This window comes from Emydura macquarii, unplaced genomic scaffold, assembly GCF_026122565.2.
Source record: "Emydura macquarii macquarii isolate MOO-44397 ecotype Brisbane River unplaced genomic scaffold, CSIRO-AGI_Emac_v2 contig_3113, whole genome shotgun sequence".
Lineage (NCBI taxonomy): Eukaryota > Metazoa > Chordata > Testudines > Chelidae > Emydura > Emydura macquarii.
In genome coordinates this window covers 5881759-5896442 of record NW_027133250.1, presented here as the reverse complement: position 1 = coordinate 5896442, position 14684 = coordinate 5881759, and positions in this window count along the sequence as shown.

Genomic DNA, 14684 nt, shown 5'->3' with positions numbered 1-14684 from the left:
GCCATCGTTCTTCCCTACAGCCTGACTTGATTATCTGGAGCTCCCCCACCAAAATATAAAGGAATTGTTGATTGCCAAGACCACCTCGTCTGTTATTTGTTGCTCTTGTCTGCTTTTCTGGCATTTTCAGGACGTTATGGGCACACTCCATTATGTATCATTAAGAAGATGGAATTTTTGAATAACCACATGGAAATTTAAAAAAAAAATGCAATCCTCTCCTCACTTAGCAAAGGCCTGATAATGAAATTGACAGACTGGAGCCTGCCCAGGTAAAACTGCCAGTGTGATAGGACTCCCGGGACCAGTGATCAGCTTGTGATAGGGCCTGATTCTGCCAGCCTGGTCATAAATAGCCCTTATTCAGGCTTACTCACATGCCTGAGATTTGCTGGGATCCGGCCTTCGATTTCCCTTCATGAGCTTTACTCACAGCAGCAGCAGCCCCAGTTAAGACAACACAACATGAGCGAGGGGAGTGCAATGTGGCCCTCTCGTGTGTGTCACACTGTGTGTTTCAACCTTTATGCTAATCATCGGCAGCCCTCTCAGAGTGCATTAGCGTGACTTACTTCCACCACCGCCTGTGTTTGTTCTCACACTCTAGCCGGTACTGACTCATTCCCCACAGTTGCTGGGAATATGATATCCATGTAATCACAGAGACAGTCGGTGATAAGCAGATGATTAATGACCCAGAGAAGACCAGTAACATGGCACCAAGACTGTAAATCACTCCACTAGCCTCCCCCCCCCCCACACACACGTGCTCTGGGGCCTGTAGAAATTTGTTTTTAGAAAGCTCTAGTTTAAAAGGTGTATTTAAAAATACAAAACAGAATTTTACAAATAGAATCTATTTAAAATTGATGAGTGCAATGGACAAAGTCAGCCCTACGCTAGGCCTTTTGCATACTTCCTCCCTCCCCCCACACAATTCTCCTCCCATTTAGCACTATAGAAAGGACAGAGTGATCCTGATCACTAACATCTGTTCCCCAACCCCCTGGGTCCCATCCATGTTGGGACTGATGCAAAAAGCAGCATGAACACTTATATCTGTTTAGATCAGGCTTATTGCAGTTTAGCTTAATTAGGAACAGAGTTATACTGCACATTTCTGCTCTTACATGAAATAGGAGAGTCCTCCCAGGGGTTTACATCAGCTTTACTACACCAGTGCAAGTTTGGGGGTAGACAAGGCCTCAAAGGCTTCCTTTATTGCCTTAGCGTGAGATAGCTGCATAGCTTAATGCCTCGGCAAACCTCAAGTGTCTATACTAGACTTCTCCCCGCTTAGAATTTTCAACCGGAGCAACTCCACTGATGCTAGCCATGGCTGGTCTACAGTCATGCGCCAACCAATGCTGTGTGAATCACCATCATCTAACTCTGCTCGCAGATCTGGGCGATGCGGCAGTGAGAAGGCGGACAGAACATTGTCTGCATTAGCACTTCGTTGCTACCTCCAATGGAGCATTTTAGAAGGGCGAGAGAAAAGAGTGTCCAGTGCGGATAATGCCAATTGGGGCTGGAAGACGCCAATGGGTGTCCCCTGTACAATGGACATATCTTGTCTATTTCACTCTCCCTACATCGCCAGCTAATCCGTGGAAGTTGCATTTCAGACATACATTTCAAGCAGGTTGCACACACAGGTCAGATGTTGCGGAGTACGGGACAATTTATTCATATATTTCACAGTTAATGGGAATACAGGGGGGGAAGTTAGTCACTTTTCCAGTATATTTCACTTTCCTCATGACAAAGTCCTGCTTGGACAAATTCTGAGTGAACATCACCGAGTGTCTGTGTATTCCCACACGCGCAAACACTTTGTGGCTTAACCCCCTGTTGTTACATTGCCACCCCTTGTTTTCCCTCCTCATGCCAGATCATAATGTTGCAGCCACTCTGCGGTGGGGAAACTGAAGCAGTTTCCAGCGCTGAATAACGGCGACTTTGTCCCAGTTAGCTCAGTTCAACCCTTCTGGGGTTCTGTGTCCACCCACCCTCTGGGTTCAGCTCTCAGTCCCCCCCCTTTCCCTCTGGTGAGGCACCCACTGCCATGGCCTCACCAAACCAGCATTGACAGGCCCCGGGTACCTCTAGCTAATCCCGGGTCAGGCCTACCTTCCTGCCAGGTGGGGAGGGTCCAACAGGCTGCAATCTCACTCCGGTCCTGGCTCTCTCCCAGCAAGAGCCACTGGACTGCCCTCCTTCCTTCCCAGCCAGCCCCCTCCTATTGAGGTCTGGGGTGTGGGCAGGCATAAGCCCACCCACAGCTGAAGGCCCCTCACCCCAGCCTAAGGGGAGGAGCTACTGAGCCCAGAACTCACCTCAAATAATTAGAGGAGGACAGATAAAAAAAACCAAGAACGGGCATGGAGGGTCACAGGGTCATAAGTAGGGAACCGGAGTGGGACACTGAGCAGAAAACCCTGAACGGCCCCCACTGCTCCTCAAAGGTGTCTAGGGAGCCAGCGGACAGCAGCCCAGAGGAACTCTGCTCAGAGCAAGATCAAATGGAGGCCCAGCCAGCCCCCAGCTGTAACCCTTCCTTCAGGCCTGCCCCACTACAGATGTAGGGTGGGGAGCTGATTGAGGTCTCAGCAGTCTGTTAACCCTTACTAGGTCCACGTCGGGTTTGTAAATCCCACCTCGCTCACCCCTGGAGAAGTACCTTGCCTATTCCACGCAAATCAGAGGTTCCACGGACTCGGACATCTCGTCCCATGTGGCAGTAATTACTCTACTGTTTGCAAAGGCTGGACTAATCAGTACCAAATGCCCTAGTTTGTGCATAATGAACCACATATGCTGAACCTAATGAGCTGGCTTGCCAGTCAAACCTGCCTTTTCCTACAGAGAACACCAGCATGGAGACAAACCCAACACAAACGCAGTCTCGGAGTTTGCCTTGAAGGGACCATAAAACACAGGAACAGATGATACAAGAATTCCAGAGGTGCGGGAATTTTCTGGACTGACATTGATTTATAAATAGCTCCGGCCATTAGGGAATAGGACCAAGGTAGAAGTGCTAACTACATACAAGGCCCGGTTCTGCCATTCTTATCCATGCACAGCTCCTTGCATCCTCAACCAAGGGCAAAAATCTGACCCTCAGTCCACTCCCAGCAGGAGTCAGCATCCCACACCCCTAAAGAGGAGCAATCCAGCACGAAAGGGAGGGGGAAGAGAATGGATTTTCATCGTGCAGTCCGCGGAGATGCTACCACACAGCTCCCATTACTGAACAAGCCATTTAATTCACAGCTGCTTGCCTGGGAGATTTCAGATTTTCAGGATCCGAATGTGCTGGATATTTAGTTCCTTAACAACAACAACAAAAACACTAAAATCCAAACCTCCCTCACCTGTTCCAAAGAATGTTAGCTATAAATCCATAATCCCTCGAAGGGGCTGATGATGCTGTGGTAATGGGGGCACACACGCATGCAAGAGAATTGGACTTTTGGAGTCTTCATAAGCAGTGTAATTGTAAGTAGATCCAGCAGCCCCTGTAGAATGAAAGTTAGCTGGCACTTTCCATCACATGACCCTGTTTTCAGTTCATGGTAATTCATTCCGGAAGGATGGGCAGAGGCAAAGGGTGGGATTTTCAAAAAGACCTAAGCAGGCAAGGTGCCTAACTCCCATAGAAACCAATGGGAGTTAGGAACCTAAATACCTTTGTGGCTCTGGGCCTATGTGCCTAACTTACTTAGAGCTGGGGGTGGTGGCATTGGCTCAACAAGAGTGAAGAGGGGTGATGAGGAGTTAGGATGGGCAGGGTATAAAACAAGTTCATATGAACAACAAGGCCCTGGACGAGCGCTGAGTAACGGAACAAAGCTGGAAACCATCAACATTTGCTGCAGCTCAGCCATGGCCCCTGCCTCGCTTCACAGAAGCAATCTGATCTGTGCGAACGATGGAGACTTTCGCTACTGGGGGATCAAGTGTTTGCCTTGGGGCATGTCTCCACTTCAAACGTTACAGCAGCACAAGTGCAGCCCGTCAATGCAGATGCTACCTCCACCAACGGGAGAGGTTCTTCTGTCGACGTAGGTAATCCATCTCCCTCAGAGACGGTAGCTAGATCCACGGAAGAATTCTCCTGTTGACGTAGTGCTGTCTACAGCAGGGGCGAGGTCGGTATAGCGACGTCTCTCAGGGGTGTGGATTTCACCCCCTGAGAGATGTAGCTATACCGATGTAAAACTGCAGTGTAGGCCGGGCCTGAGTGGATCAGATTGCAGGATAGGAGCCCATAATAGCAATAAAATAATTTTTAAAAAAGGGTTAAAAAGCAGCAGTCAGCAATAATACACCCGGCTGGCTCGGATGCGTTCATTTAAGGAAACTGACACTACTTTCCAGGGCCAGTTTTCAATGATATGGTGGCGTACGGAAAATCCCTGTAATATAATTATGTCCGCATTGTACTGTTATGGAAAAAGCTGTAATGCGATTATGCATGCAGGGCATTCTTACAGAAACGAGTGTAACAAAAGCGCACACTGCCCCGCAGCTAGTTTGGCCTCCTTCCCGTCCGGTCGGTCGTTTGTTGGCAGGTGCTCTGGTATTTTTTGTTTTTTGTTCTGTTCTCTTGTTTTCCTTTTTTTTCTTCATGTTTCGGGGTAAACGCGATGAGAGGGGAGGCAGGAGCGCCAAGGGCTAAGGAACAGCACTGGAAGTCAGGATGTCTGCCTTCTGGTCCCAGCTCTTTCTCTGGGTGAGCTTTGGCAAGTCATGTCTCAGCTCTGGGCCTCAGTTTCCTCCTCTGTAAAATGGGGATAATGATCCTTCTCTTGCAGAGGGCTAGGTAATGAAGCTAGGTTAACCAAGGGTTGCAAAGTGCTCGGAAATTGAGAAAAGGAACGTACTATAGAATGGCAAATGTGTGTGGGAGGGGCAGACCTGTAGCTAGTGCTAAGAAAACCCTGTAGTGCCCCCTCCCAACCAAAAGATGCAAGCAGCTGCAGTCCTATTGGCCACCCAGGGTATATCTACACAGCAACTAGATACCCGTGGCTGGCCCATGCCGTGGGGCTCGGCCTGCAGGGCTGTTTCATTGCTGTGTGGACGTCTGGGATCAGGCTGGAGCCTGGCATTAAGAGATGGGAGAGTCCCAGAGCTGTCCGAACCCAGATATCTACACAGCAATGAAACAGCTCCACGAGCCCGTCGGCTGGCCCAGACCAGCTGCAGGAGTCTAGACATACCCCAGCGTCCAGGCCCTTCAGCGTTCGTCTCCATTGCAGCTGGGAGCGACCCTCCCAGCCTGGATACACAGACTCGCCCTGGCTCGAAAAATAGCAGTGCGGATGTGGCTGCTCCAGTGGAGACTTGGACTAGCCCCCAGCTAAAGCCCACCCAACCCGTTAGGCGTGAGCTCAGATGACTAACCTGAGTCTCTGCCACACCACAAACACCCACAGCGCTAGTTTTAGCGCACGGGCGCGAGCCCCGCTAGCATGAGTCTGTCCAGCTGCCGTGGGAACGTGCCCTTAACCTTCCAACTGTCCTGCAGGATGGATTGGGTAGAACTGAGGCGTGCTGGTTTTTATGAAAGCAGGAGACTTTCTCGTCCAGCAGGACAGGGAGACGGTGCGGCCAGAGCTGGACTCCGCACCCACTGCAGGAGGGGTGCAAGGACCATGCGAGGGCAGGGTTGCCATGCACATAACCACACAACCTGTGCCCTCTGGTGCTCCCCCACAGTTCCTATAGTGGAAGTCGAAGGGCTGGGACATTCTGGGAATTTAGGATGGTGGACTGATGCTGTCTGCCCTGCACTGCAGTCACACAGGAATTGGCAGGTCAGATCAGTCCAATAGTCCAGTTAGTTTAGCCTCCCCAAGTGGGAAGTACTTTCTGCGCAGGGGAACTTTCTTTTCAATCTCTTATCCCTGGAAGCAGGAACATTTATAGCCCCTCCACACTTTCCTTTGCTTGCTTTTTAACCCAGTGGGCATCCTCATTATCCCTCCAAATGTCCAGTCCTTTTTTCGAATCCTGCTGAGCTGTTGGCCTCAGGCTTTCTTGTGGCAGTGAGTTCCAGAGGCTAGCCCTGCATTGTATAAAATAGCATTGCCTTTTCTCAGTTTTAAAGTTTGCAGCCTTTCAATGTCACTGAATAAACAGCAGCCCCCAAACTACCTTTCTATCCCGTTAGAGAGGCAAGGTGGGTGAAGTAACATCTTTTATTGGACCTACTTCTGTTGGTGAGAGAAACAAGCTTTCAAGCTACAGAGGACTCTTCCTCAGGTCTGGGAAATGTATTCAGTGTGTCACAGCTAATACAAGGTGGAACACATTGTTTAACATAGATGGTTAACACATTTCAAGGGACCATTCAAGGTGAAGTGGCCTGTTAACATCTCTCCAGTCATTGGGGGGAAGGCGGGAGCTGGGGAGAAGTTTTAAGTGGATTATAGATTATTGTAAGAAATCATATCCCATTCACTATTTCACATACCTTTATCATATTGCCTCTTATCCGTCTCCTCTCTAAACAATTCCAATCTTTTCCATCTCTGCCCTGGAAATCTCTTTAGGCCTTTGATCATTTTCAGATTCATAATCTCCCTCAATAATTTTTCTTAAGATATTTATGCTTTGTTCCTTGTTGATTTCCATGTCCTCTGAATATTGCATGTGCTATTATTCCCTAAGGAGCGATGCTCAACCGAAAGCTGAGTCTTTGCAAGCCTTTCTGGAACTGCTAAAAAGTACCGCTTCTCTTCACTGGCATTATTATATCTATGCAATTACCATGGATAAGATTTTTGGGCACACTTAAGTATTATCAACACGGTTATTAGCTGAAAATAGCCACGGACTAAATGTTGGCTGTAAATGCATCTCCAAGGGTGGCAATTAGAAAACAAAAGTGGAATATTTCCTTTTGAATGTGGCACATTGTCAGAGAGTCGACAGATTTCCAAGGCCATAGCTCTGAAGTGGTCTGATGACATGGGCTGAGATGCGTGCGATTCATTCCCATCGCCCCTTGGTCTATTGGGCAGAGGCATAATTTAGCAAGTGGGGTAGCCCTTGAGCAAAAAACTGCTTCCAGTCCCTGGTTTGCTACAGAGACCCTGGAAGAGATTATTATTGTTCATGCATACAGGGCCACAAACACGTATGAAATGCAAGGCCAGATTCTGATCCCAGTTACACCACTGTAAATCCAGAGCGATACATAGGCTATAAGATCAGAAGGGACCATTATGATCATCTAGTCTGACCTCCTGGACAACGCAGGCCACAGAACGTCACCACACACTCCTGTAATAGACCCCGAACCGAAGACTGAGTTATTGAAGTCCTCAAGTAATGACTTAAAGACTTCAAGATACAGAGAAGGCACCAACAAGTGACCCACGCCCCATGCTGCAGAGGAAGGCGAAAACGCCCCCAGGGCCTATGCCAATTTGTCCTGGGGGAAAACTCCTTCCCAACCCCAAATATGTGATCAGCTAAACCCAGAGCATGTGGGCAAGACTCACCAGCCAGACACCCAGAAAGAAATCTCTGCAGTAACTCAGAACCCGCCCCAGCTAGCATCCCAACACAGGCCATTGGGCATATTTACCGCTAGTAGTCAAAGATCAGTCAATTGCCAAATTAGACTGTCACATCATACCATCCCCTCCACAGACTTATCAAGCCGAGTCTTGAAGCCAGCTAGGTTTCTTGCCCCCACTGCTCGCCTTGAAAGAAACCTTCGTCTAATTTCAAGTCTAAACTTCCTGGTGCCAGACTGACAGTTCACCTTTCAGTGTGACTTCAGTGGAGGGACATTAGTGAAAACGAGATCGGAATCTGATTCCAGTCGAAGAAGGTGACCAGACAAGTTGTTCTTACAGACCCAAAGGGGAGATGATCCAAGAAGCCCCTCCTAGTCCTATCAGAGAAGTAGCTCTCACGTGTGCACATGCAGCATGGGGAACAATAGAAGCTCTGACAAGAAAGAAATCCAGACAAAAATCCCCCCCTTCCACTGTATTCTGGGTGTGTGTTTTATCCAGGACGGCCATGGCTAGAGCTGGGACAGGACACGGAGGGCAGGGATCTGAGGCAGCACCGAGCAGTCTCTCTCTCAGGTGGGTGGCTGGTTCCCGCTCACACGCTCAGGGTCTGACTGATCGCCGTGCGTGGGGTGGGGAAGGAATTTCCCCCCAGCTCAGAGTGGCAGGGACCTCCGGGGCTTTTCGCCTTCCTCAGCAGCACGGGGGTGTGGTCACTTGTCACGGGTCAGCTGGGTATTTTTCCCCGTAATCCTTTCCCTGCCACTGCGGGGGCCTCAGGAACTGAGGAACCTCCATCCCCCCTGTGCTCTGCCTGGGGCATCTAATAGTCGAGTCTCCTGTGGGCTGCAATACTTCGGTCTCATTTCGGTTGCTGGGTTTAGTGTGTGGGGGCTGGGTGGTGTTGGTGGCCTGTGATATACAGGAGATCAAACTGGATGATCTGGTGGGCCCTTCTAGCCTTAAACTCTTATCACCCTTGGACTGTAAAATGGGCATCACAGCCAGGGCTGGATTAAGGAAATCCAGGCCCCTCGTCACGCCATGACACAGGGCCCCGGTGGCCCCCATTCTGTGGTGTCAGGGAGCTCGGGAAGGGCAGGGAGAAGCAGGAGCAGCAGCATAGAGCCCGATCACATCCCACTTTAGGAGCGTGGCTGGCAGCAGGGTTCCCCCAGTACTTACCCTAGCCACTGGGGTGGATCTGGGATGAGTGGCCTGCATCCACTGCAGCCTCCTCTGGCCACACACAGAGCCCTCTGCTGGAGTGGTGTTGGCCGGGCGTGTGGGAGTGTGGGAGTTATTGCCGTAACGCAATGCAGGGGGCATTCACACACCTCACAGCTCTTCTTATAGGCTCTCTGCAGACTCCGGCAGCTATCACTGCTTTGGTCTCACTTGGGCCACGGGTTAAGCTTTTCTTTGCAACTATCAGGGCTAGAAACTGACTTTTGTTAAGAAAAACCGAAATCCTACAGTCAGATGTAATCACGACGACGTCAGGAGCTGGCGTCCTAGGCCTGGGACTATGATAGCTGTACTTTATCCACCCTTAAGCCTGACATCTTGTTTGTTGTTGAGTTTAATGTAACTTGAATTTAAACAAACATACCCAAGAATGGTCTTTAGGGCTCTAGAATAGCTTCAGTAAGATCTTGGTTGGAAACGATCACTTTTTGCAATATTGACGGATCAACTCTGCTTTCCGCTCCCAGCCCTGGTTACATAACGTTCATGTAACTTTTATAAGAGAAAATATAAAATTGACTATGCATAAAAAATGACTCACTGGGAAACTGATCACACTGAACTGAAATATATTTTGACCCACAGCCAAACGCCTTCGTTTATTTGAAGTGTAAATTATTCCTTTCTCTAATGCCCGGTTCACTGGGCCTTCAAAGCCATTTACTTTTAATGGGTCTCCACTCAGAAAGTTTTACAAAGTATTGGGGGGGGGGAGGGAGGGTGGAAACACAAAGCATTTGGGAGGAACATGAAATCCTCTTTTAGTCCATTTATAGATGCAAGGTTTCTAATCCCCACACCCCCACCTCCTGTGCGTTGCCGGGGGGCATTTCTCAGAGCTGTTTTCTCTGGTGAGTCCTTTTTAGAATGTCGTAACAGCTTCAGACAAAGAACGTGTGCTATTAACGTGTGCTTTCCCCTTCACCCTAACCTCACATCCAGGCAGCGTTTGTCCTTATGTTCCAGCCTGAAATCTTTAATTAGATGGGCAGGTTTATACAGCAATAGCACAACCCTTGGCCTCAGTGTGATGGTTCTTGGCGTATTCAGGACTGGGAATGACCTGGTTACCCCTTCCTCTAGTGAGAGGCAGTCTTGTGTGTGGTAACTGGATGTCAGCTCTCAACCACCACCAGTCACTTACTTTGCCTTGTAGGTGGATGAGAGGCGCTCCCTACTCCCCCAGTGCCTTGTGATATCCAGCCCCTGACACTGGCTACTTGGTTTCTTTTAAGGATAATAAAACCTAGACCCAGACTTCACAGGTGTTTGAAATCTAAATCCTGCTCTCAAGCAGGGTCTGAGCCCAAGTCCTAGGCCAGTCAATTCTTACTCTCTTATGGGAGAGAGATCAAACACAGAAAAGCACAAACATTCTTACCTTGGCTTATGGAAGCATGGGAATATTTTGAAGGTTATGAAGATCCTGATAACTTTCATATCAGAGCACAATTATAAGTTCTGTCCCCAAATACTTCAGGGAAAATAAACAGTTAAACAAGGTTTTAGAGAACACACAACCGGTACGCCGAAAGCAACGCTTGAACTTAGTTTCAGGACAGGTCACGTGAAAGATACAAATGAGACACTTTTACGTAGAAGATAGTCAAATACTCATAAATAACTCGGGCGATTTATGGTCTAGATAATACTTCATCGTGCCAGAAGTGCAGGGGACTGCACTAGAAAATCTCTCCAGCTGCCCTCCAGTCCTATGATTCGATGATTTCTAAGGCGTTGATCGCTGTGATTTCTCAGTGCTCTGCAATTTACACATTGACTCCCTGAAGTGTCTCTCTCTCTTGGAAACAGCTAGAGATATTCCAAAAATAAATGTGCCTATTTCCGAAAGGGAGGGGGGAAAAAATCTCGTTTACATTAACAGTGCCTGGGTGGGGATCGAGTGAATAAAGCAGAGAAGAGAATGTATCATACAAAAAGTTCAAGTCAGACTTAGACTGAACCCTTAGGCTATCCCCAGTGGTAATTATATAGGAATAAAACTATTAGAGGATGTTACACATGAGGATCTAAGGTTGTAGAAATTGCATATGCTATTTCCCAAATAGCACAGTGAAGTCATGCTATGACACTCTTCACTCACACGCCTTCTAGGGTATTAAAAAGTCCAAAGATAAAAGAAAACCAAGAACTCAAAGCAGAGCCACCCAATCAGTCTGGATTTCCAAGGGTCCAGTCCAGCAAGATCCCATCCAGCAAGAGGCTCATCCGACCAGCAAGCTGCCTGAGTCTCTTTGCTGCAACCAGGCCTCTCTCATGGCAGGAGAAGCAGAGTTCTGCACTGCTTCCTGGCCAGCCCCTAACTCATCAGGGCCTTCGTCTTTTAACTCCCCTCTCCAGACCTGGTATCTGCTGCAGGTGTAGGAAGGCAGGTGGGGAGCTAATTGGGTCCACAGGCCCTCATTCACCACCTCCTGTCAGTCCCAGAAGACACATCCAGGACTAACTGAACCAGAGAGTCCAAACTCCTCTTTGAAGAATGAGTCCCTCCACGTCAGGCTTGACTCACCTTGGCAAAGCAGCGTGGGGAAGCTTGCACCGCACCTGCCTGTCTCTGGAGGGGCAGAAGAACTCATGCTCTGTAGCTGCACAGCACTTGGCTCCAGCAATGAATTCCTTATCGAAAGAAAAAGAGAGGGGCAGATTCTTGGCTGGTGTAAACCGACTTTACTAGAGTGATGCAGGCTTGGAGTCTTACAACTTAGACCCCCCTCCCGAACTGAAATAAGAACTTTTGTTTACACTGAGTGCATTGTTTCCCTGTTCTAACCACTGGACGCTGCCCTTTTAGCGGTTGCAATACGTAAGTACCAAATCTGTGGATTTTTTATAACGTTATTTAAGAAGGTTTAACAGGTTTACAAATCATTGTTTTAAATACCCAGGTCAGCACATCACAGGAACCAGGCAGAACAAAACAGAGAAGGGAAAAGAGAAGATTGATTGTTTCCACCAAGAATGGCCTGAAACTAGCCAAGAACATCGAGACGTCTAATACCGAAGTGAAGGCAGAAAAAGGAGGACGCAACCAGCAAAGCGGGCAAGGATCCATCCTGTACCAATTCAAAGGCTGGAGCAAAGGAGACACACTGTAACAGCTGTGCGCTACTGCTACCGAAATGCGAGGCTCAGCCGCCATCATGTGTCTTGGAGACTGACGTATTACTCACCAGTTCGGCAGAGTCCATCCAAGTCCGGCCAGGTTCCACAAAAATCTCACACTCCAAGAGCATGTTTCCAGGTAAGAGCAGCACCCCGACTCTTTCTGCACACGACTCGTTTACTCCGAATTCCGGCTGGGAGTATTCAGCTCATGTCCCCACTCCCTGCTGTTCCAGTGAGTAGAGCGGGTTTCATTCTGTCTATAGGTAGATTCCTGTAAAGAAGGAAAAGACGGTTACTTACCTTGTAACTGTTGTTCTTCGAGATGTGTTGCTCATGTCCATTGCACTGTAGGTGTGCGCGCGCCTCGTCCACGGTTACCGGAAAATCTTTCCCCTTAGCAGATCCCGTAGGCCCGGCTCCGGCACCCCCTGGAGCCCCACGCACATGCTGCGGTATATGAGGCGCTGCCGGCTCGACGCCCCCTCATTTAGTTCTTGCTGTCAACTCCAACAGTGGGGGCGGGGTGCAGGTCATGGAATGGACATGAGCAACACATCTGGAAGAACAACAGTTACAAGGTGAGTAACCGTCTTTTCTGCTTCGAGTGCTTGCTCACATCCATTCCATTGCAGGTGACTTGCAAGCAGTACCTTGGAGGCGGGTTCGGAGTTCATGGGTTGGTTGACTGTAACATGAATCTGGCCTACCCTCCTCTAAGACCATGGAGAAGTCCTGGGCCTGATCCGGAAGTATGGCCTCCCCAAAATGCTTGAGAGAGTCCCACAAGTGATAATTATACCAATGCGGCATTGGAGGCTGGCAGTAGAATAAATTTTTCTCCCAAACAAGTCTAGTTTCTTGCTATCCTTGTTTTTGGGAATTGAGCCAGGCTGACCCTGCCTGTCTCTCTCATTTGCCGCCTCCACCACTAGGGAGCTCGGCACAGGGCAGGTGAACACGTATTCGAACCCTTTCATGGGAATGTAATACTTTCTCTTCGCCCTCTCCGTCAGGGGCAAGGAGGATGGAGTTTGCCAGACACCCTTGGCCAGCTTTAGGACTCCTGTGTGCACTGGCAGGGCGACCCGGGACAGTGCTGCTGCTGCCACTACATTAAACAGGTCGTCCATCTGCTCCTGCAGCTCTTCTGCCTCCAGCCCAGGTTGGAGACCACCCTTTTTAGAAGCTCCTGGTGCGCTTGGAAGTCGACCAGAGGAGTCAATGGGCCTGCCACCAATGCCTAATCTGGGAAGGAAGAAGACGACTGACCCGGTGCTGGAGGGGCCGGCGCTTCTGCTGAGTGTAGGGGAGGCTCTGCAGATGTACCCTCCATAGGGTCCGACTCCTCCTGTGACTCGGAGTCACGGGCCTCTGCCGGCGGTGCTGGGGGCCAACTGCTTCCCTGACGAGACCAGGGAGTAGGGTCCTGAGACCACCTGTAACCCCCAGGGGCTCCAGCATTGCCATTGGGGTGGCCCTTGGCCCTGATGCCACCCTGGAGGGGGCGGGTAGGGACCTTGCCTTTATCCTTCAGGTCGGAGCCACTGGGTCCTTCCCTTCCTGGAATGGCTGGACCCTCCTGCCAGAGACCAGCATCACCCAGAGCTCAACCGTCTCCCCGTACTATGATACTGAGGGGCGGGGGAGCAGTATCTGTGCCCCTTATCCCAGCGCTTACCTGACCAACGTCTCGCTGCCAGGGAGTACAAGTTCGGTGATGGGCGTCATCGTCGCCTGGACTGACTCTGTGAGGAGGACAGCCCGCGGTACAAGGAGGAGCAGGAGCGGCATCTAGGCAACTGGGAGCCTCTCAGTACTGAAGCCCGTTGTTGACGGGGGTCTTCTCTAGGTGAGCACCGCAATGCCGGCGACCGGGTTCTGCGCTGCCCATGCACGGGTGAACTCATTGGTGCTGGTGACCTAAAACGGTGCCTGGCCCCAGACAGGGAGCGTCTGCTTGATATCGAGTGGGACCTGCGTTGACTCATCAATGCTGCTGCCCTCGGTGCCGGCGATCCTGAGTGATGCTTCAGGCTGTCTGGACTCCTGCGGTACCGGTGATCCGCCCCCGGAAACTGCCTCAGTGCCAGGGAACGTGCTCCAGGGGATTGGCCTCTGGGCGGGATCGATCTCCTTCACGGCGACCCATTTGGCAGAGAAGTACCTTGGGGGTCCGGTGAGGTGTGCGGCCACTGGGGGGTCCCACTGGGGGTTTTCCCCCTGATGCGGGCACTTTACCCCTTGCCCTTTCCATCCAGGCCGAGAAGGTGTGTGGGACGGGCAGGGTCAACAAGTCGGCCACCTCCTGAAGCGCCTCTGGCATTGACGGCACCGGAAGGCGTAGTGGTCTCCTTCTGCACTCCGGAGATGGGGGACACGCTGCAGAAGGGTTCACAGTCCCGGGAGAAACCTGCTGCTGTGGGGGTTGCACTGGCTCTGAGCTGCCCGGCAGCTTGACCCCAAGTCCTTAGATATCTTCCATGTGGGGGAGTGGTCATCTGCCGACCACTGTGTTCTGGGCCTCTTCCTTGGTGAAAAGGAAGCCTGGTGTCGCGATGAAGCCGATGAGCCTCCCCACGGCACTTGAAGCAGTATTCGTGGGGGTCGCTAATCGGGAAGGCCTTCACGCAGGATTTACAAGGCTTAAAGCCCGGAGACAGTGGCATGTCCCGATGCCGGTGGAGGTCCCTAACGGGACGACCTTATCAACTGCAACAACAGTAACTAAGATCTAAACAACTACACAACAAGAACTTATCAAACAAAAGG